Source organism: Pongo pygmaeus, chromosome X, assembly GCF_028885625.2.
Source record: "Pongo pygmaeus isolate AG05252 chromosome X, NHGRI_mPonPyg2-v2.0_pri, whole genome shotgun sequence".
In the NCBI taxonomy this organism is placed as follows: domain Eukaryota; kingdom Metazoa; phylum Chordata; class Mammalia; order Primates; family Hominidae; genus Pongo; species Pongo pygmaeus.
Window position 1 is genome coordinate 28,821,628 of NC_072396.2, and position 22,809 is coordinate 28,844,436.

Sequence of the window (22,809 nt, forward strand, 5' to 3'; positions counted from 1 at the left end):
CATGTTACGCCTACCTCATTGCTATTTTCATTTGTCATTTAAACAAAAAAAATGCCCCCTTTAAGTTTATCCTCTCATATATCCAATAAAATATCACATTGCATTACTTTTTTGGCTCCTACAAAATTAAAACTTCTGAATCTGACATTACTAAACAAGCCAAACTCAGTGGGTTAACATGACATCCTGTAACAGCTTTATTTAACTCACACTGCCTTTTTATTACAGGTTTATTGAAGTATAAGTTACATACTAATTTATCTAAAGTATACAATTCAACCTAAAAAGAGACTTTGTACCCATAAGCAATCAATCCCAATTTCCCTTCTCCACCATAGCCCTATTCAATACTAATTCACTTTCTAATTACAAATTTGCCTATCCTAGACATTTCATATGAATGGAATCATACAATGGTCTTTTGTGACTGAATTCTTATACTTAGCATAATGTTTTTAAGATTCATTCATGTTTTAGCATGTATTGGTGTTTCATTCCTTTTTATAAGCAAAGAGTATTCTACTGTATGGATATACCACACTTCATTTACCCCTTCAATTGATGAACATTTGCATTGCTTCCACTTTGGACTCTTATAAATAATGCTGTTGTGGACATTTCTTTACAAGTTTATGTGTGACATATTATTTCTTTTGGATATATGCTGTATATTGTGGAGTCATATAGTGACTCAATGTTTAACCTTTTGAGAAACTGCCAAAGTGTTTTCCAAAGTAGCTGCATCATTTTACATTCTCACAAGTAATATACAAGGGGCAAATTTCTCTGCATCCATGCCAAATTTTGTTATTGTCCATCTTTTTTATTATAGCCATCCTAGTAGATGTAAAGTGGCACCTCATTGTGGTTTTGGTTTGCATTTCCTTAATGACTTAAGATGCTGAGCATCTTTTCATGTGCTTATTGACTATTTGTATATAATATTTGGAGAAATACCTATTCAAATCTTTTTCTCATTTTTAAGTGGGTTATTTGTCTTTTTAATTGAGTCATAAGAGTTATTTATGTATTCTAGGTACCAGTCCCTTCGTAGATATGTAGATATGTGATTTACAAACATTTTCTTATTCCATAGGTTTTATTTTTGTTTTCTTGATGGTGTCCTTTGAAGCAGAAATATTTTTAATTTCGATGTAGTCCAATTTATTTTTTCTTTTGTCATTTGTTCTTTTGATGTCATATCTGAGAAGCTATTCCCTAACTCAAGCTCACAAGTATTTACTTCTGTATTTTCCTCTAAGAGTTTCATAGTTTTAGCTCTTACATTTAGGTCTATGATCCATATTGAATTAATTTTTGTATATGGTATGCATTTGTATTTCAACTGCATTCCTCTGCATGTGGATATGTCCTGTATCAGTTAGCTTTTGCAGCATAACAAACAAAAACTTGGTGGCTTAAAACAGTAGCCATTTTATTTTTCTTGCAAGCCTGTGAGGCTACTGGGCAGTTCTGATCCCGGCTATCTTGCCAGATCTCTGCAATTAGCTGGAGGCTCTTTTGAAACTGAATGTCCTAGGATGGCCTCACACATGTGTCTTGTGGTTGTCAGGCTAGTTCATCTAGTGCTCCTCAGCTGTCCACATGGTGTTTCATCTTCCAATAGGCTAGCCTGGATTTCTTCACATGGTAGACTCAGGTTTCAAGAACAGCAAGAGAAGATGAACTCAAATGAACAAACATCTTTCAAACCTCTGTTTGTGTCCTGTTGGCTAATACCCCATTGGAACCACAAGTTGCATGGCCAAGCCCAGAGTCAGTGTGTGCTAGTACACCTTTGCTACAGTACTGACACCTCAATCCTGGGTATTACACAGTCATACCAAAAGTTCTGGTGTCTCCAGTGCTTATCTCCACAACTAGAATAGTTATTCTTTAGCATCCAATGCAAAAGAATGTATTGGAGTGCAATTCCTCATATCAGTGCCACCACCTGGTAATATCTGTCTATTTCTCACCTGTATCTCTACAGTTAACTTTTGTGTATGGTGCGAGATAAGGGTCAAACTTCATTGCTTTGCATATTGCTATCTAGTTATTCCAGCACCATTTGTTTAAAAGACTATCCTTTCTCCCATTAAATCATCTCGGCACACTTGTGGTTAATCAATTGACTATAAATGTAAGAGTATATTCCTGGACTTTTAATTCTATTTCATTGATCTAGATGTTTATCCTTATGCCAGTACTACACAGTTTCTGTTACTGTAGTTTTGTAGTAAGTTTTTAAATAAAGAAATGTGAGCCTTCCAGATTTGTTCTTTCTCAATAGAGCTGTGGCTATCCAAATACCCTGCACTTCCATATTAATTTTAGGCAACAAATCAACACTTGTTGATTCCTTCAAAAATTCATTCAAGATTTTATGGAGATTATGTTAAATCTGCTGATCAATTTGCAGAGTATTGCCATCTTAAAAATATTAAGTCTTCTGATCCATGAGTGTGGGATCTCTATTCACTTTAGATCCTCTTTAGTTTATTTCAGTGATGTTTCATAGTTTTCAGTGTACAAGTCCTGCACTTCTTTTGTTAAATTTATCCCTCAGTACTTTATTATTATGTTGCTATTGTAATTGAAATTGTGTTTTTTAATTTCATGTTTGGAAAGTTAATTGCTAGTGTATAGAAATGCAATTGCTTTTGTACGTTGCTCTTTTATCTTGCAACTTTGCTGAACCCATTAATTAGTACTAGTAGTTTTTTCATGGATTCGTTAGGCATTCATATATAAGATCATGTCATCTGCAAATAGAGATAGTTTTATTTCTTCCTTTCAATGCGAGTATGTTTTATATTTGTTTCTTGCCTAATTGTCCACATGAGTACCTTATAATGTGCACACAAGATTTTGCTTCCTCACCCTAGATTTTATTCTGTATAGGTCTAGATTTTTTAGTCATTTCTAGTAATTGACAAACTGTCATTCTTACACTTCAACAGATTATTCCCAAATATTATCATTGCCCTTCAGATGCAATACTTTTATGCTCATAGTGTACCTTTCCTTTCAGACACCCTCTGGTTAAAAGAAGTTTTAGAGAAAACAACAAACATAGTATCCCTAAAAAGTGCTAATCATGGTGTGTCATCAGCCTATGTTTGCCTCAGTGTTTCCACTTTGACTAATACAGATTTTGTTAGTAATCATGATAGTGGCCACTAACTTCCACATGCTTAATGCAGCACAAAAGGCAATTATAGATAATGATTAAGAGAAGTCATTGGATATGTACATTACACTAGACAACTCATTCTTTGGATTTCCATTTTCCCATTAGTAAAATGGTGATATAAGGGCTCTGAAAAGATTATAATAGAGAATAAGGAATAAAATGCTTGTGAAGTGCTCAGCATAGAATTTGGCACATAATAAACATATTATGCCTCTTTAATAACAATAATAATTCTTATTATTTGTATTATTACTTTATTACTTAATCTCCGTAACCACCTTTCCTGCTGCCAGGTTGTATTAGTCAGGGTCTAATAATGAAAACAAGTATTTCAGGGGAGAGTGCAGAGCAAGATGGCAGAATAGGACTCTCTAGTGATTGTCCCTCCACAGAAACAACAGTTTGAACAACTATCCATGCATGAAAATACCTTCACAAGAGTTAAAGAAACCAGATACACAGAACCTGGTTATAGCATAACAGTGAGAAAAGGTGCATTGAAGAGGGTTGGAAGGACAATTTTTTTTAAAGTATTTCAGTGAGATAATTTAATACAGGGAACTAACTATAGAGGTTGTCAACAGAGCAAAGTGAGGAAATCCAGAAGATAAACACTACAGGAGGTGCCTAACAATCATACGGGATTTAAAGAGAAAAAAATATTTTAGTTGATCTCAGGAGAGGCAATCACCAAGAGATAGCTTAGAAATTTGGAATAGGTGACACCTGAGAGGCTATCCAAGCAAGAACTGGAAACCTGGAGAAGAAGGCTACCATGCAGGGTAGGGCCTAGGAGGAGCTAGAACCAGACAAAAGGAAATGCCCAGCAGGAGTTTAAGCAACAAAAGACAGGAAGACTCTGCTGGAGATGCCACCCTAAGCAGAGAAAGAGGGAAAAAAATAATCTGATTTCTCTCCTACTCCTGTCTTCCAGTGTCTTGTCAAAGCTACACACTGGCTAAGCCTAACTAGAAGTTACGTTGCCTAGGACATGTAATATGCAAGTAACAGATCACTAAGAAATAGCAAAGAAGAGCCCAGATGGATCTGAGAGCAAACATGCAGACGTCTGGCACAGAGGCTAAGTAGGTTTAAGAATCTTGTCTGAGGTCACTGCAGAGTGAGAATTTGGCTTGTTAATACTCTCTATCATAATATGCAACCTCTCTAGATTCTTTAAAAAAAAAACAACACTGGAGGATGCTTGGAATAAACCAAAAATACACAATAATTTAATAAGTAATTGACTTGGTAATTGGTTGCACTCTGCTTTCTTTTCAATGCAGGCTCAGATTGTTTTACTAGTACTAAAATCATACAAATCATACAACTAATCTGATTATTTCTGTGGTCGCTTAAAAGAGCCAATTATAGCTGCAACAACAGATACAGAGAGAGGAAGCGGGGAGAGAGAGAGATAACTCAAGTACAGTGAGTTAATTATTCTACTCAGTTGATGGTATACTGTCCCATATAAGGACCCAGTTTTGTCCTTATTAATAGACTTAATACTTGACAAATTCCCCTTTTTCTTAATACCCTATTCTCACCTTTCTTCTCTTGCCTGAGGTAACCATTTAGGTTGAATCTTTATACAGGCATATCTTGGAGAGATTGCGGGTTTAGTTCCAGATGATCACAATACAGCACATTTCACAATACAGTGAATCATATGAATTTTTTGCTTTCCCAGTGCATAAAAGTTATGTTTATACTATACTGTAGTATATTAAGTGTGGAATAGCATTATTATGTCTAAAAATGTACATACATTAAATAAGAAATAATTTATTGCTAAAAATGCTAATGATCATCTGAACCTTCAGTGAGTCCTAATATTTTTGCTGGTAGAAGGTCTTGCCTTGATGAGTATGGCTGCTGACTGGTCAGGGTCATGGTTGTTGAAGTTTGGGTGGCTGTGGCCACCCAATGTCTTAAAATAAAATAATAAGATTTGCCATGTCGGTTCACTCTTCTGTTCATGAAGATTTCTCTGTAGCACATGATGCTGTTTGATAACGTTTTACTCACAGTAGAACATCTTTTAAATTTAGAGTCAATCCTCTAAAACCCAGCCATTGCTTTATCAACTAAGCTTATGGAATATCCTAAAGCCTTTGTTGTCATTTTAACAGTGTTCATGGCATCTTCACCAGGAGTAGATTCCATCTCAATAAATCACTTTCTTTGCTCATCCATAACAAGCAACTCCTCATCCGTTCAAGTTTTATCATGAAATTGCAGCAATTCAGTCACATCTTCAGGCACCACTTCTAATCCTCTTGCTATTTCCACCATATCTTCAGTTACTTCTTCCACTGAAGTCTTGAACCCCTCAAAGTCATCTATGAAGTTTGGAGTCACCTTCTTCCAAACTCCTGTTAATGTTGATGTTTTGAACTCCTTCCATGAATCATGAATGTTCTTAATGGCATCTGGAATGGTGAATCATTTCCAGAAGGTTTTCAATTTACTTCGCTCAGATCTATCAGAGGAATCACTATGGCAGCTATAGCCTTATGAAATGTATTTCTTAAATAATAAGACTTGAAAGTCACAATGACTCCATCCATGGGCTGCAGAATGGATGTTGTGTTAGAAGGTGTGAAAACAACATTAATCTCTTTCTACATACCTATCAATGCTCTTAGGTGACCAGGTGCATTGTCAATGAGCAGTAATATTTTGAAAGGAATCTTTTTTTTTTTTTTCCTGAGCAGTAGGTCTCAACAGTGAGGTAAAATATTCAGTAAACCATGCTGTAAACAGATGTGCTGTCATCCATGTTTTATCGTTCCGTTTATAGAGCACAGACAGTACAATTAGCATAATTCTTAAGGGCTTAGGATTTTTGGAATGGTAAATGAGGATTGACTTCAACTTAAAGTCACCAGCTGCATTAACTCCTAAGAGAGTCAGCCTGTCTTTTGAAGCTTTGAAACTAGGCATTGAGCTCTCTCTAGCTATGAAAGTCCTAGATGACATCTTCTCCCAACAGACAGCCCCTGTTTTTTAGTGTATCCATCTTTATGAATTATCTTAGCTAGATTTTCTGGATAACTTACTGCACTTTTATGTTATGGAGGTGGCTTCTTGCCTTAACCCACATAAACCAACCTCTGTTATCTTCTAACATTTCCTCTGCAGCTGCCTCACCTCTCTCAGCCTTCATAGAATTGAAGAGAGTTAGGGTATTGCTCTCGATTAGGCTTTGGTTTAAGGAATGTTGTGGCTGGTTTGATCCTCTATCCAGACCACTAAAACATTATCCATATCAGCAATAAGGCTATTTTGCTTTCTTATCACTTGCATGTTCACTGGAGTGGCACTTTTAATTTCCCTCAATAACTTTTCCATTGCATTCACAACTTGGCTAACCATCTGGCACAAGAGGCCTAATTTTCAACCTATCTTGGCTTTTACTAAGATGTCTTCTTCACTAAGCGTAATCATTTCTACTTTTCGATTTAAAGTGAGAGACTTGTGACCCTTCCTTGAACATTTAGAGGACATTGTGGGGTTATTAACTGGCCTAGTTTCAATATTATGTCTTAGGGAATAGGGAGGCCTGAGGAGAGAGAGAAAGATAAGGGAATGGCCGGTCAGTGGAGCAGTCAGAACACACACACAACATCGATTGATTAAGTTCACTGTTTTATATGGGTGCGGTTTGTTGTGCCCCAAAACAATTCCAATAGTTAACATCAAAGATCACTGATCACAGATCACCGTAACAGATACAATAAGAATGAAAAAGTTTGAAATGTTGTGAGAGTTGCCAAAATGTGACACAAAGACCTAAAGTGAGCACATGCTGTTGAAAAAGTTATGCCAATAGACTTGCTCAATGCAGCGTTACCATAAACCATCAGCTGGTCAAAGAAATGCAACATCTGAAAAGTACAATAAAGTGGAGTGCAGTAGAATGAGGTATGCCTGTATATGTTCTTGCAAAACATGTGTTCTTTTGTGTGCATATACTTTTGTGTTTTAATTTATATTTTTAACAGCTTTGAGTATAATTTATATACAAAGAACTGAACATATTTGATGTATACAGTTTGATGAGTTTGGACATACACATACAGCTGTGATACTGTCATCACAATCAAGGGAAAAGCTATGTTCGACACCTGCCAAAGTTTTCTTGCATCCCTTTGTTTTTGTTTTCGTTTTCATTTTTTGGTCGAGGGAGAGTGGATAAGGATGTTAACATGAGATCTAGCCTTTTAACACACTATGAAGTGAACAATGCCACATTTTTAACTATAGACATTTTGTGGTAGAACAGATTTTTTTAAATTTTATTTTATTTTATTTTAAGTTCCAGGATACATGTGCAGGACATGCAGGTTTGTTACATAAGTAAATGTGTGCCATGGTGGTTTGCTTCATCTGTTGCACCTATCAACCCATCACCTAGGTATTAACCCCCGCATGCATTAGCTGTTTATCCTGATGCTCTCCCTCCCCGCCGGCATCCCCTACAGGCCCCAGTGTGTGTTGTTCCCCTACCTGTGTCCATGTGTTCTAATTGTAGAACAAAACTTCAGAACTTACTTATCTAGGCTGGACACCATGGCTCATGCCTGTAATCCCAGCACTTTGGGAGGCCGAGGTGGGTGGATCGCTTGAGGTCAGGAGTTCGAGAGCAGCCTAGCCAACATGGTGAAACCCTGTCTACTAAAAATACAAAACTTAGCCAGGCGTGGTGATGCATGCCTGTAGTCCCACCTACTTGAGAGGCTGAGGCACAAGAATCGCTTGAACCTGGGAGACGGAGGTTGCAGTGAGCTGACATAGCATCATTGCACTCCAGCCTGGGCAACAGAGAGGGACTCCATCTCAAAAAATAAAAATAAAAATAAAAATAAGAACTTACCTATCTAGTATAACTGAAACTTTAAACCCATTGAACATCAGCTCCCTGTTTACCCCACTCCCAGTTCTCAGCAACCACTATCGTATTCTCTGCTTCTATGAGTTTGACTATCATAGATACCTCATGTAGGTGGAAACAGGGAGTATTTGTATTCTATGACTGGCTTATTTCACTTAGCATGTCTTCCAGTTTAATTCATGTTGTTGAAAATGGCAGGATTGGCCGGGCGTGGTGGCTCACACCTGTAATCCCAGCACTTTGGGAGGCCAAAGCGGGCGGATCACAAGGTCAGGAGATCGAGACCACAGTGAAACCCCATCTTTACTAAAAATACAAAAAATTAGCCGGGCATGGTGGCGGGCACCTGCAGTCCCAGCTACTCGGGAGGCTGAGGCAGGAGAATGGCGTGAACCCGGGAGGCAGAGCTTGCAGTGAGCTGAGATCGCACCACTGCACTCCAGCCTGGGTGACAGAGCGAGACTCCGTCTCAAAAAAAAAAAAAAAAAAAAAGAAAGAAAATGGCAGGATTTCCTTTTTAAGGGCAAATAATATTCTGCTGTATGTACACATTACATTTTTTAAAATCCACTCATCTGTCAATGAACATTTAGGTTATTTCCATATTTTAGCTATTGTAAATAATACTGCAATGATCATATGAATGCAGATATCTCTTTGAGATCTTGATTTAGATTTTTAAAATATATATCCATGAGTGGAATTGCTGTATAATATGGTAGCTCAATTTTCAATTTTTTTAGGTACCTCCATACTGTTTTTCATAGTTGATGCACCATTTTACATTCCTAATAACAATATACAAGGGTTCCAGTTATCCACACCCTCACCAAAACTTATCTTCCTTTTGTTATGATACCCTTCCTAACAGATGTGATATTTCACTGGAGCTTTGATTTGCATTTCCCTGATAATTAACAATGCTGAGTGACTTTTCACATACCTGTTGGTCATTTGTATGTCTTCTTTGGAGAAATGTGTGTTCAGTACTTCACTTGTTTTTAATTGGGTTATTTGGGGATTTATTATTGTTGACTTTTAGGAGTTCCTTGAAGATTCTGAAGGTTAACCTCTTATCACACATACGGTTTGCACATATTTTCTTCTATCATATGCAATGGTGAAATATTGAAAGATATTTTTCTACGATAAGGAATAGCCTAATTATGCCGACCTTAGTCACTTCTATTAAACATAGTACTGGGAATCCTAGTAAGAACAATTAGGCAAGAGAAAGCAATAAAGGTAATCCAAATTTGAAAAAAGAGATAAAATTGTCTGTTTCCACATGACATGATCCACATGTAAAAAACTCTGAAGACGCCACAAAAAAATGTTAGAACTAATAATTTCCTAAAGTTGCAGGATACAAAATTAATATACAATCATTAGTTGCATTTCTATCCACCATTTAAAAATAAAATTGTTTCTTAAAAATACCATTTTTAAAATCATAGAAAAGAATAAAATACTTAGGAATAAACTTAACGAAGGTGGTAAAAGACTCGTACAGTGAAAATTACAAAACACTGATGAAGTAAATTAAAGGAGACACAAATAAATGGAAAGACATCCCACGTGTATGGATTGGAAGATTTAATATTATAATAACATTTTATGTTCCAATAACTGAGCTTTCCTTGGAAAAGCTTTCTTTTCTGAGCTTTTCTTGCTTTAATAACATACTCAAAACATATGGTTATGTAGATAACCATCCAAAGTTATCTATAGATTCAATGTGTGTGTGTATATATATATATATTTAATGCATGTAAAAATAGCATGTTTTACTTCTCATTTTGCTTATTAAATTTTGACACTAACCTCCATTTATGCTTTTAAGATCTACACATGTTGCACTTTGTAGATCCAATCTATTGCTTATAACTGTTAATAGTATTCCAAGTTGTGCATCTACCATATTTTACCTGAACACTCCCCTAGGGATAGACACACAGTCTGCCTCCATCTTCCAGGCATACCGTCAACACTGCATTAAACATCCTTGTGCATGTACTCTGATGCATCTGTATGAAATTTCCTTATCGTATAAACTCAGGCTCAAAATTGCTAAAGCTTAGTCTATGTGTGCGTTTAATTTTACTAAGTAGTGTGGATTGCTCTACTAAATAGATGAACTGATCTATAGTCCTAAAAGCAAATGATAAAGATGACTGTCGCCAGATCTCTGAACACATTTAGCACAGTGTAACTTTCTAATTTTTGTCAGTCTAGTAGGTGTAGAGCGATCTCATTTTCTTTTGATTTCTATTTCCATAGTTGACAATAATTTTTAGAGTCTTATCACATTCTTGTTATCTTTTGAGGTTTCATTCAGTAAATTTCTCATTATATCTCTTTTCCATTAGTTTTTGCAACTGGAATTGTCTTTCATTCTTTATTTGCACATAATTTTATACAAAAGATAAAATCCTTCTTTATTTCAGATATGGCAAATAATATATTTTTCCACTTTGTCAATTGTGGATTAAATTTGTCCAGTGTTTTTTTTTAATAGAAATCCTTAATTTTCACATAATCAAATTCATAACACTTTTGCCGTATTGTTGGTGTTTTTAAAGGAAGTTTTTCCTTTCTATGAATCATGCCCTTCTAAATTTTTTAAAATTAATGTTATTGTTTTGCCATTCAAATTTTGTCCTTTAATCTGATTATAATCCAGCATTTCATGTAGCAGTAAATAATCAATAATCCAGTTTTATTTTATATCATATGGTGATCCAGTTTTCCCAACATCCTCTATATAGCAATCCGTTTCCCCCATTGACATGTGTTTCATAATAGTGTCAAGTTCCCTTCTATGTCTGTCTCTGAACTCACTGTGGTATTTCATTTGCTGAGCTTTCCTTGCTTTGATAATATACTCTTTTTAATTCTGGACTTAGTTTTATGTCTTAATATCAGGTATAGACAGTCCTCCATCTTTAATCTTCTTTTTAAAGATTGAACTATCTATTCTGGATTTTTCTTCATCCATACAGTGTTTGGAGCAAGTTTATCAATTATCTTAAATAATATCATGCTACAATTTTCACTGGAATACTATTGAATTTTTTAACTAATTTGTGGGGAATTGCTATCTTTACATCTATCAATCAAAAGCATGGAATATTTTATGTTTTTATTGGAGTTTTAAAGTTTCTTTATGAATATCTTATTTATTCTTGTTTAAACTAATTTTTAGATTACAAATAGCAAGTCATTATTTCATCATATGTTCTAATTAGCTACTCCTGACTATTTTTGTAGGATAACTTTGCTTCCAACAACACAGCTGATCCGATAGTTTGCCCGTACTCTGTTGGTTTTTCTAGGTAAATGATCTTTTCATTCACAAAAAAATATCAACTTTATTGTCTTACCTTCCAATCTTGAATAGCTCTGTTTTCTTTCTTTAGTTTTGGCTAGGTCCTCCTGTCCTAAATTAAAATGTAGCAGCGATAGTAGACACTCTTGCCTTTGTTCAAATCATAAAGAAAATGCAACAAAGTTACTCCAATAAGCATTATATTTGCTATAATGAGTTATAATACAGATTCACCAAGATGAGGAAGTTCCTTTATATTCTTGACTTGATAGAAGTTTCCATTTAAATTGCGGAAGAATTGTATCAAATATTTATTCTGTATTGATTGAGATAATTGTATGAATTCTCCTTTGATCTGTTTACGTTAAAAGCAATATTGATAGATTTTCTGTTGTTGGAATGTTGCTGCATTTTCATGATACCCCTACTTGGCTGTGTTGTGAAATACATCATTAGATATAGTTTGTTAATATTTTACTCGGAATATTGGCATCTATATTTATAAGAAAACAGAGCTATTAATTTTGTTATTTGAAATTATCCTTATTTGATTTTGCAATCAAGATTGCACTATCCTGATAAAATGAGATGGGCAAACGTGCTCCTGTTCTGTATTCTGATCAATGATATAAGAGAAGAAATAATTGTTCCTTTAAAGTGCTGGAACTCACGTGTAAAACCATCAAATTCTGGAGTGGTTTTTTGATTTGTTTGTCTGTTTATTTATTTTTTTTCTTTTTGAGGGACGAGTGTTTATCAGCCATTTAGCCATTTCAATTGCTTTGATTCTTATAGGTCTATTGAAATTCTCTATTTCTTCTTGCATCGATTTGGACATTTTACATTTTTTAGGAGATAGTATAGTTCAATCACATTTTCAATAATAGTATATATTTGCGCATGTACTTATTCTAAATTATTTACTGTATAGGTTTTTCTTCTTCCTCATTCCGCCTTTTGTTTATTTATATTTTATTTTTTTCTTGACTACATCGTAAAATATTTGTCTACTTTATTAGCCTTTTCAAAGTATAACCTATAACCTTTGATTTCGTTAACCTTCTATATTACCATTCGTCACTATTTCATTAATTTCTACCCTTATCTTTTATTTATTTTAGATTTTTTTAAGTTTTACTTCTTGGTATTTATCAAACTACTTGAATTTAAATGTTTAGTTCATTTATTTTAAACCTTCCTTGTTTTCCAACAATGAATTTGAAGCTACAAAGTTTCCTGTACATACATTCGTATTTGTGTCCTTTATATTGTGACATGTAGTATTTTGATTGTCACTTGGTTCCAAATGTTTCTTTACTCCTTTTTATTTCATTTTTTATCGAAAGATTATTCTGGCATATGTTTTGGCCTTTTCCTGAAATATCATATATTTAAACCAATATTTTGTCACTAATTTCTATTTTGTTGCATTGTAATCAGAGAGCACGATATTGATATTGATCACTTGAACTTCATTAAGGCTTGTTTTATGGCCTAAACTTTGGTCTATTTTTCCTATAACATTTCCAGTATTTCCTGGGAAGAGTTCTATACATATGTAAAAATCAAACTGTATTATTCAAATCTTCAGTATCTCCACTGATTACTTATATGTTTGATATATTATTTTATTTAGATGAAAATGGTAACAATCTCCAGGTAAATTTGATGATTTCATTATTTATCTATTTTTCTTCATTTCTACTAGATACTTGACATATAAGTTAGGAGTAGATAGCTTTTTGATTATATATATTCTTGATTTTTTTTTCCTTTTACAAGTATGTAATTCCTTCTTAGGGGTTCACAATGTATTTGGCTTAAATTTTATTTTGTCAGTAATTGGGATTATTGCTCAAGTTTTTTTGATTGGCATATATATTTTCCCATTTTTAAAATGTTCAACCAGTTCATAACCTTTCATATTAAGTATTTCCTCTGTAGATTCTTTGAATCAGTTACTTTTAAATATTTACATTCGTATTGTATATGTTAGGACACGTTTCTTTTCCCTGTTTTATGTTTTTTCATTTACTTTTTTTACTCCTTTTTTCCCTCCTTCCTGCTTTCCATTGGCTAGATTTCTTCTCTTGGCTTAAAATTTAAGCATTCTAATTTACCCTAACATTGTAAATTAAGGTACATTCATATATTTGTTTACCACTATTGATATTTTAAACCGTATCTGCATACACATTGACTCTTTAAAAAAGACAAGTACACTAGCACACATTTATTTCCCTTTGGTTCCTCACTCTAATGTGATAAAAATGTCTACATTTTTTCCTTTTTAAAATTTTTCTTAGAAACAACATAATTTTACCAGATAAAATTATTTTATTCATGATTAACATAGTTCTTTCATTTTCCACTGAATTTGTTTTTCTTTAATTACAATGAAAAGTTTAAATACTGATTTGTTTATTTAACCTATAACAACCATAACAGTCTGGTTAAAAATTTCCAAGAGAGAATACCCTTTTAAGCAAAAAATAGTACAGAAGACAAAATAAAAATAAAATGTCTTTTCTTTGTTTCTAGATTTCTTTTTTTAATTTTTAGTTTTTGTGGGTAGATAGTAGGTGTACATGAGATGTTTTGATACAGTCATGCAACGTGTAATAATTACATCATGGAGAAGGGGGTATCTATTCCCTCAAGCACATATCCTTTGTGTTACAAACAATACAATTATACTCTTTTATTTATTTTAAAATATACAATTAAATTATTACTGACTACATAGTCACCCTGTTGTGCAATCAAATAATTGATTTTATTCAATATTCTTTCTATTATTTTGTACCCATTAACCATCCCCACTTCCCCCGCAACCTCCACTCCCTTTCTTGGCCTCAGGTAACCATCCTTCCACTCCCTATCTCCATGAGTTCAATTGTTTTGGATTTAGATCCCACAAATAGGATAGAACATGCGATGTTTGCCTTTCTGTGCCTAGCTTATTTCACTTAACATAATGATCTCCCATTCCATCCACGTTGCTGTAAATGACAGGATCTCATTCTTTTTTATGGCTGAATAGTACTTTCTTGTGTATATATACCACATTTTCTTTATCCGTTCATCTGTTGATGGACACTTAGGTTGCTTCCTAACCTTGGCTACTGTGAATAGTGCTCCAACAAACATGAGAATGCAGATATCTCTTCAATATACTGATATATTTTCTTTGGGGTATATACCCAGCAGTGGGATTTCTGGATTGTATGGTAGCTCTCTTTAGCTTTTTGAGGAACCTCCATACTGTTTGCCATAGTGGTTGTACTAACTTACATTCCCTCCAACAGTGTACGAGAGTTCCCTTTTTCTACATCCTTGCCAGCATTTTTTATTGTCTGTCTTTTATATATAAGCCATTTTAACTGGGGTGAGATGATATCTCATTGTAGTTTTTATTTGCATTTCTCTTTTCATATGCCTGTTTACCATTTGTATGTTTTCTTTTGAGAAATGTCTATTCAGATCTTTTGCCCAATTTTAGATTGGATTATTAGATTTTTTTCCTATAGAGTGGTTTGAGTTCTTTATATCTTCTGGTTATTAATCCCTTGTCAGATGGATGGTTTGAAGATATTTTTCCAATTCTGTGTGTTGTCTCTTCTCTTTGTTGATTGCTTCCTTTGCTGTGCAGAAGCTTTTTAACTTGATATGATTCCATTTGTCCATTTTTGCTTTGGTTGCCTGTGCTTGTGGGGTATGATTTAAGAAAGTTTTGCCCAGTCCAATGTCTTGGAGAGTTTCCCCAATGTTTTCTTGTATGTTTGTTTCTAGATTTCTTACTGTACTAGGGCAGCCTACATTTTTATGTAGTAAATAAAAGGTTAAACTCTCTCCTTCAAAAAGTCATAAGTTTCAGGTCTTCCTTTTCAAGAGATGATTTCAAGAGTTTTTTAGAGCTTTTTGAAAATTGCAAATAACCTTCTATTTCACCACAATATGAACAGGAATTCTGATTAACTTCAACATAAAAGTATTGCACAATCCAGTTTAATACATGTTGTTTTTTTGTTTGTTGTTTGTTTGTTTGAGACAGAGTTTCACTCTTGTTGCCCAGGCTGCAGTGCCATGGCTTGATCTTGGCTCACTGCAACCTCCGCCTCCCGAATTCAAGCAATTATCCTGCCTCTGCCTCCCGAGTAGCTGGGATTACAGGCATGCGCCAACCACGCACGGCTCATTTTGTATTTTTAGTAGAGATGGGGTTTCTCCATGTTGGTCAAACTGGTCTCGAACTCCTGACCTCAGGTGATCCGCCCACCTTGACCTCCTGAAGTGTCAGGATTACAGGCGTGGGCCACCACGCCCGACCTAATACATGTTTTTAATTAAACTAGGTAAATGACTCGTGGGTGAACTAAGAGCATAAGCATTAACAATTCAGGATCCCACAATAATAATTTTGTTCAAGAAATAATTACACTTCCTTTAAAATTCAAAAATGTGCAGGCATATAGGAAAATCACAACGAAGTTAACTAATATAATTACACTTTTAAAAAACAATTAATTTAGGAAAAAGATACCCATTTTCTTCAGTTTCAGAGACAAAGTTGTCTAATAAGAAATGAATTGGTAGGAACAGAGGGTATATGGGAATTCTGTACTTTACACTCAATTTTGCTGTGAACCTAAAACTACTCTAAAGAATAAAATTTGTTAATTAGAAAAAGAAAATAAATCAGTGATTGGCCTTTTCATGCCAAGTATCTCTTACTAAACTTGGAACTTAAAATATTTTTTAAATAATTGTCATTATCCACCTTCAAAAAAAACAGGAATAGGGCAAAGCTGTTTAAGAACTCCTTCATCGATCTTTACATAGAAGAGTTCTTCTCCTTGGAAATGGGATTACTAGTGTAGAAATGAGTCTTTTTTGCTTAGGTATGCACAGATTAATAAATATATGGCCGTTCATAAAATATTTCCTAATAAAAAGTTTCTAAATTACTCTAGAGGACTCTGAGCAAACTGCAGTGGTCATAAAAGGTATTTGCAGTCAATTAAAACTGTAGGTAGAAATCTAATGCAGAAGAATTCAGTACCATTAGGTAGTTCAGCATTTACCACTTCTCAGGTAAAAATCTGTAAGATTACTTCCACAGATTCAAGTTCCCTTAGTATACAATAGCTTTAAATAATCACAATAATATAACCAGAATCCAGTACTGTCAATTCAGTCCTCCTCAAATTTAACCATATGTGACTGTATTTATTGTATCAGTAATCCTGTAGACTCAATGCCAGTTATACTGTGCATATTCAGTATTTGAAAAGTGGCTTGTTTTCTAGCCTCAGGCAAAAAATAATGGATTTAAATTCTTTCTCCTAGATCTGGACACTAGGTTTTCCTTCATTATATAGGAAGTTGTTGGTGTCTGTAGTAATGTTGCCCTAATATTTGCTTACAGTGTCACCCAGGACAAAGTTATTTATCTCTGAGCATCAATTTACTTTTCTATTAATAGTAGCGACACTAAAATTGTCATTTTTATGTGCAAAGAATTCTTATATATGTATAATTTGATATTTGTAATAAACTCTTTCTTAGATCTTATTTTTATTCTCATTTTTTAATAGTGGATACTGAAGCACTAATACTAAAGTGCCTTGCCCAAGATCACACACTTGGTCAGTGGCTGGCATTAGTACCCAAGCAGTCTGATTCCAGAGTGAATAGAACTTATTCCACAAGGTTGTTGTGAAGATAAAATGCTATAAACTCTATAAAGCATTCATACCAGTTATACGGCTCCAATAACGATTACTAAATGTTAACTAATCAGGACATAATAGTATGTGTATGCAGGGGATGGGAGGGTGAGGCCTTAAGTTTAGATTTTTGATGTAAAATAAAGTACAGTTACCCATATAGACATAAAGTCATTGCTTCTTTCTATGCTAAGATATTAATTTGTTATAATGAAACATTTAAATTATACTATGATTTTTGTAATCACATTTTGACATTTCTGCATTTTAAAAACTTCCAATGTCCATTAAAATGGAAACCCATACAAATGAAATACTATTGGGCAATAAAAAAGGATAAAGTACTGATATATGCTGTATGGATAAATCTCAAAAACACTGTGCTAAGTGGAAGAAGCCAGAGATCAAGACCACAGATTATATGACTCCACTTGCATTACATGTCCTTAAATGGAAAATATAGAGAGACAGAAAGTAGATAGTGATTGCCTGGGATTAGGAGTGAGAATAGGAGTGATTTTAAATAGGCATGATGTTTCTTTTTAGGGTGATGAAAATGTTTTAAAATTGGATTATGGTGATGGTTGTACAACTCTGTAAATATGCTAAAATTTATTTAACAGTACTCAAAATAGGTGAATGTTATAGTATTTCAATAAAGCCTTTACAGAATATGGAAGTACCCTAGGTCTTGCATAGCTTCTGAGAACATCTGCAATTAAATGCTTGGGTGCCCTTAAGCAAATCCCTTCTGTTTCCTCCTTCTGTCTAGCAGAGAACTTCATGGATTATCTAGCAGCTCTACCCTGAAGGATTGGAGTCATGTCTGGTTTTGCTCACCATTGTATCTCCAGTAGGAACTTTAATTTGGCTTTAATTTTCCCTAAAATACAGAATCTGCTTGTGTACAACAAGCAGTACTATTGCTATGATTTCCAAAGTCTAACTTTATCAATTTACATCTGATTGTGAGTCAGGGCCACCATCCTCCTAACATCCAAACATCCTAACATCCAAACTGAATGAAAAGTGACATGACTTAAAAGAGCTGAAAAATTATGCTTATATATCCTGAAAATACTGATGATGAACATTTCTTTAGTGTTTATCTTTTTAAACAGTTTTAAATAGTTTAGGAATTTTTATCAACATTATATCTGCACCAAATAAGTAAGAATCTTTAGGACCTTTGGTTAAGAGATTAAACTTCTATAGGAGAGTAAGAATAAATATGTAATGAAATATAGATATTTCTACTCTAGTGTATGGATGGTGAATATTTACATCACTTGACATCAGTAGAAAACTATATATATATATATGTATATGTATATAATCTGCGTAGATATATAAAAGTGGGTTTTCCAAAAAGAAGAAAAGATAAGAGTTCAGATGTAGAAAAAAGCGAGGATGAAAATGCAGTTTTGAACCTACCCTCCTATTAGGGATGTCTCCATAAATGAGAATTGCATTCTTTATTTAGAACCCTAACATTATGTGGAATTCTCCCCCTCATTTAGCTCATTTCTGACTCCCTTATAAATACATTGGAACAGTTAACACAAAAACGAAGAGATACCGAGATCAGTAACATAAAATGACATTTCTAGAATTCTGTATACTTAATTAAACTAAACAAGGTGGTATGGAATAAAGATGAGAAATAAATTTTCCTTAGATTGTATCTATATGAATAAGAAAAAGTAGCCATGGAAATACACACATTTAATGAATATCCAAGAATTTAACAAAACACAGAGGTTAAGTTCTCTTATTTATTACATCAAACCAGATACTTTTATTTTTAATCAAACCCTTCTACGTCTACAAAGATATAATGTAGTTGCAAATAACTTTATTTAATAAATGTTTTGTCAATGTTCCAGAATTGGTTGGTATAAGATCATAATGCATAATCAGCCAAGAATGACATTTTTCTTCTTGGAGCTTCTAGCATACATATATCCTGCATCACTTATCATATAGTGTTTGCAAGCATTCTTTATATTGCTGTCTAGTTTTATTATTCATTCTTGTACAGTGATTTATCATCCATCGTCATGGCTTATACCCAGTCTAGATTGACACTCCTTATGGAAAAGGACTGGGTATTATATTTCTAAGCATCCTCTGCTGCCTCAAAACCAAATGCTGCATGTATGGCAGGCCATCAATACTATTTGTTGAATGACTGCAGGGAAGTTGCTTTGCTGAGCATTCCTGTTCAGTTGACTGGGAGGATAAACTGATGCAGTGTTCGTTTTATAATATATAAGGGATATTTTCTGTTTGCAGTTGTATATTCAATAAATAAAATACATTCCTCTTTTTGGCTTTATCTGATTTTTTATTTTAAATCACAAAAATTTACTTTAGACATTTGCTGAATTTTAGTAAAAAATAATTTCTGACCTACTGACATGAAAATAATGGAAAGATTCTAATTCATTTCAAGGCAAATTAGAGAACTGACTACTCTTTTTCCTTGAGACCTACTTTCACATTGTGACACACATTTACTAAAACTCTCTTTCATATATATATAGCATAGAAATTATGGAATCAAATATTTTACCTAGAAATAAATGCAAATTGCAACCCATTGAGACCTGAGATTTGCATAAAAATATTTGTTTTAGAATGTCTAATTTTAAAGTATTCATAAATATAAGCTATGGAATTTGTGTTTTCAACAGTTGCTTTCTTGAAGTTTGTTTTCTGGGATTTGAATGATGAGCTGTAGTTTTTGTTCATAAAGACATATACATGTAAATATGTTAAATTTGGATTTATGAATATCCAAGTCAAAAATATTTATATTTTAAAACTAATGATATACCTTAAGTACCTCCAGTTTATGTAAGTATCAATTTCAGTATATTATCACTGATTTGAATATATAGCCAATAAAAAATAAATGTTTTCTACCCCTTAAAAATAGTTTATTTTATGCTTCTTTCCTAACTTCTAATTATAAATTGCATGTCAAGTAAATAAGCATTTCCCTCAAATCCAATAGTCTACCTTTTAAAACATTTCAAACATAAAAACATGTTAAATACTTTTATATTTTTTAAAATAGAAACAATCTCATATAATCTTCGTGTAAGTCAGAAAGGCCCTAAGAAGAGAGAAAAAATTGTAAAATGGCAGAGTTTCCATATAGCATAATAGAAATAACTAAGTAAAATTTTAGTAACTCACACTTCAATAGATGTACTGAGAAAATGTGAAACTTAGCTTATTTTCTGTTTATTTATTTGTATTTATATTTATTTGCATTTTAGAATATGTATAAAATGTATGTATAGACATTTAATGCCAATACTAACATATTTTACAACTTTGTTGCAATAAAAAATTATTAAAATACTATATCATATTTAGTATTCAATTTTTCTCCTTGTCTAACTGAAATACAAAATCTGCTGAAATCAAGCACTGTATCTTTTACTTCTATATACTTCCCACAGTACCTTGCAGGAGCAAATGTTTGATATCTGTTGATCTGATTTTGATCACCAATCTCAGAAGAAAAGGAAAAAACCTCCTTTATTTTATAACAAAGATGAATTGGTTAGTAGAAAATGTGTCATTAAATAATGAAATAGGGTTTTGTCTTCCCTTTAATTTGCTAAAGTATTCCTCTGAGCATTGTGACAAACTATTGAACAATGTAATTATGATATCTCCATTTAGAATTAGGTGAAATTCTAAACTGAATAAACATATTACTTTGAAGGCATTATGCTTAATTTTAAGTGCTATAATATACAGAAGATGCCAGTCAGATTGACAATGAATCTCAAGGGTTGTTGTGAAAGCCAAGGAAAACAAAGAAATGAAGAATTCCACACTTTCCTGCATGATGAAAGACAGCAATACCTCAAGGTATTCAGAGCCATCAAAACTCAGGACATGAGAATGTCCTTTAAACCAAGAGTAATAATATTGCTACTGGATATTTGTACTTCTTTCCCCTAAGGACTTTGGCTTTTGTCACTAATTGATTATTACTTAACAGATGAATACACGTGTAATAAAGATAACTTTAGAATAATAAGAATCACGCAGAGAAACAGAATTAAATCACAAGCCAACATACAACCAAATCTTTATTTTGGGAATGCAAATATCATATCATTAACATGTAAACATTGCAAGTACTACACTTTTAAACTTGCATTACTGAACACTGGATAAATTTTTGTCAAATAAATTGGATGTATTAATAGCTTTCTTCTTTTCTGTTGGTTTCTCACGTGAACAAAGATAAAATCATCTCTGAGGCATGTCCTTGTCAATGCCTATTCATATAAAATCCTTTTTTAATTATAAAGTAAAAATATGTAACAAAATGTATGTCATGTACACACCTTCCCATTATATTTCATAATAAGTCAGTGCTAATAAATGCAGGAAATAGTCACATTTATGAATGCTAGGTGTGAAATTGTGTCCTTTGATGTGAGTAAAGATATTAACTCAACCACTTACTTAAAAGCCCACGTTTAATATGAGCATCATTTGACAGTTTGCACATCCATTAATTCTGAATGGATTTACTAGGTGAAGATATTTAATAATGTACATTAACTTCTAATGGAAAAAAGTTTCAGAGAAAAATTACCCCAAAAATGTATCTTTAAAAGTCCATCTCAATATATCAATCTGTTTATAATACCCAAGTTTAAATTCACAGTTCAAAGGGGGAATTTAGCAAGAAATAACGGTGTGTAGCAAAAAAAAAAAAAAAAAAAAAAAAAAAAAAAAAAAAAAAAAAGTCAGTACTCATAAGCAGGTAACCTGGTTCTCAGTTCCAGCCAATTATGGGATGTTTGAGCTTATATGCAAAACTCCTAGGCCCCATTTTCTCATCTGTAAAATAGAAATATTCAAACTTCTATGGTTTCTGCTTGTTCTCAAGCTCTACTTGCTAGTTCTGGAAATAGATTTTAGTTTTCACTATTTTAGTTTTCACTAAATTTTAGTTTTTTAAATTTTTAAATTTTAGTTTTTACTAAAAATAAGGGACGAAAGGATGCTGGTCACTCAAGATACTTTTTCTACATTCTTCTTACATGTGATGACATTCCCTCAAGCTTGCCTCAAAAAACTTCATTATTATAAATTTAACACATGCGAAATACTGCACAAAAATGTGTAGCTAAATTACATAACACAAAGCAAAACACGCACAAATGAAACCATTCTTTTCTCCAGATTTGGAACATTACCACTACCCAGATGTTTCTCTATGCCGAAATATCACTCTATCAACCTCACAGGTAACCACTCTCTTGATTGCCATAATAATTGCTTTCTTATTTTTCTTCACACTTTTACCAAATAAAAATACAACTTTAGATTTTCTTGTGCTTCAAATTTATATTCATAGAATTATACACCATGTAATTTTTGTAAATCTGCCTTCTTACATTCAACATTGTAAATGTTTCATCTATGTTGTTTCATGTGTCTGTAGTTCTCCTTTTCATTACTGTGTAGTATTTCATCAAATACTACATGCAAAATTTATTTTTTATCCATTTTTATCCACAGGCAAAATTTATTTTTTATCCATTCTATTACTGATTAATATTTTTGTTATTTTCAGTAATTGACTATAATAAATAATGTGTGTGAATATTCATGT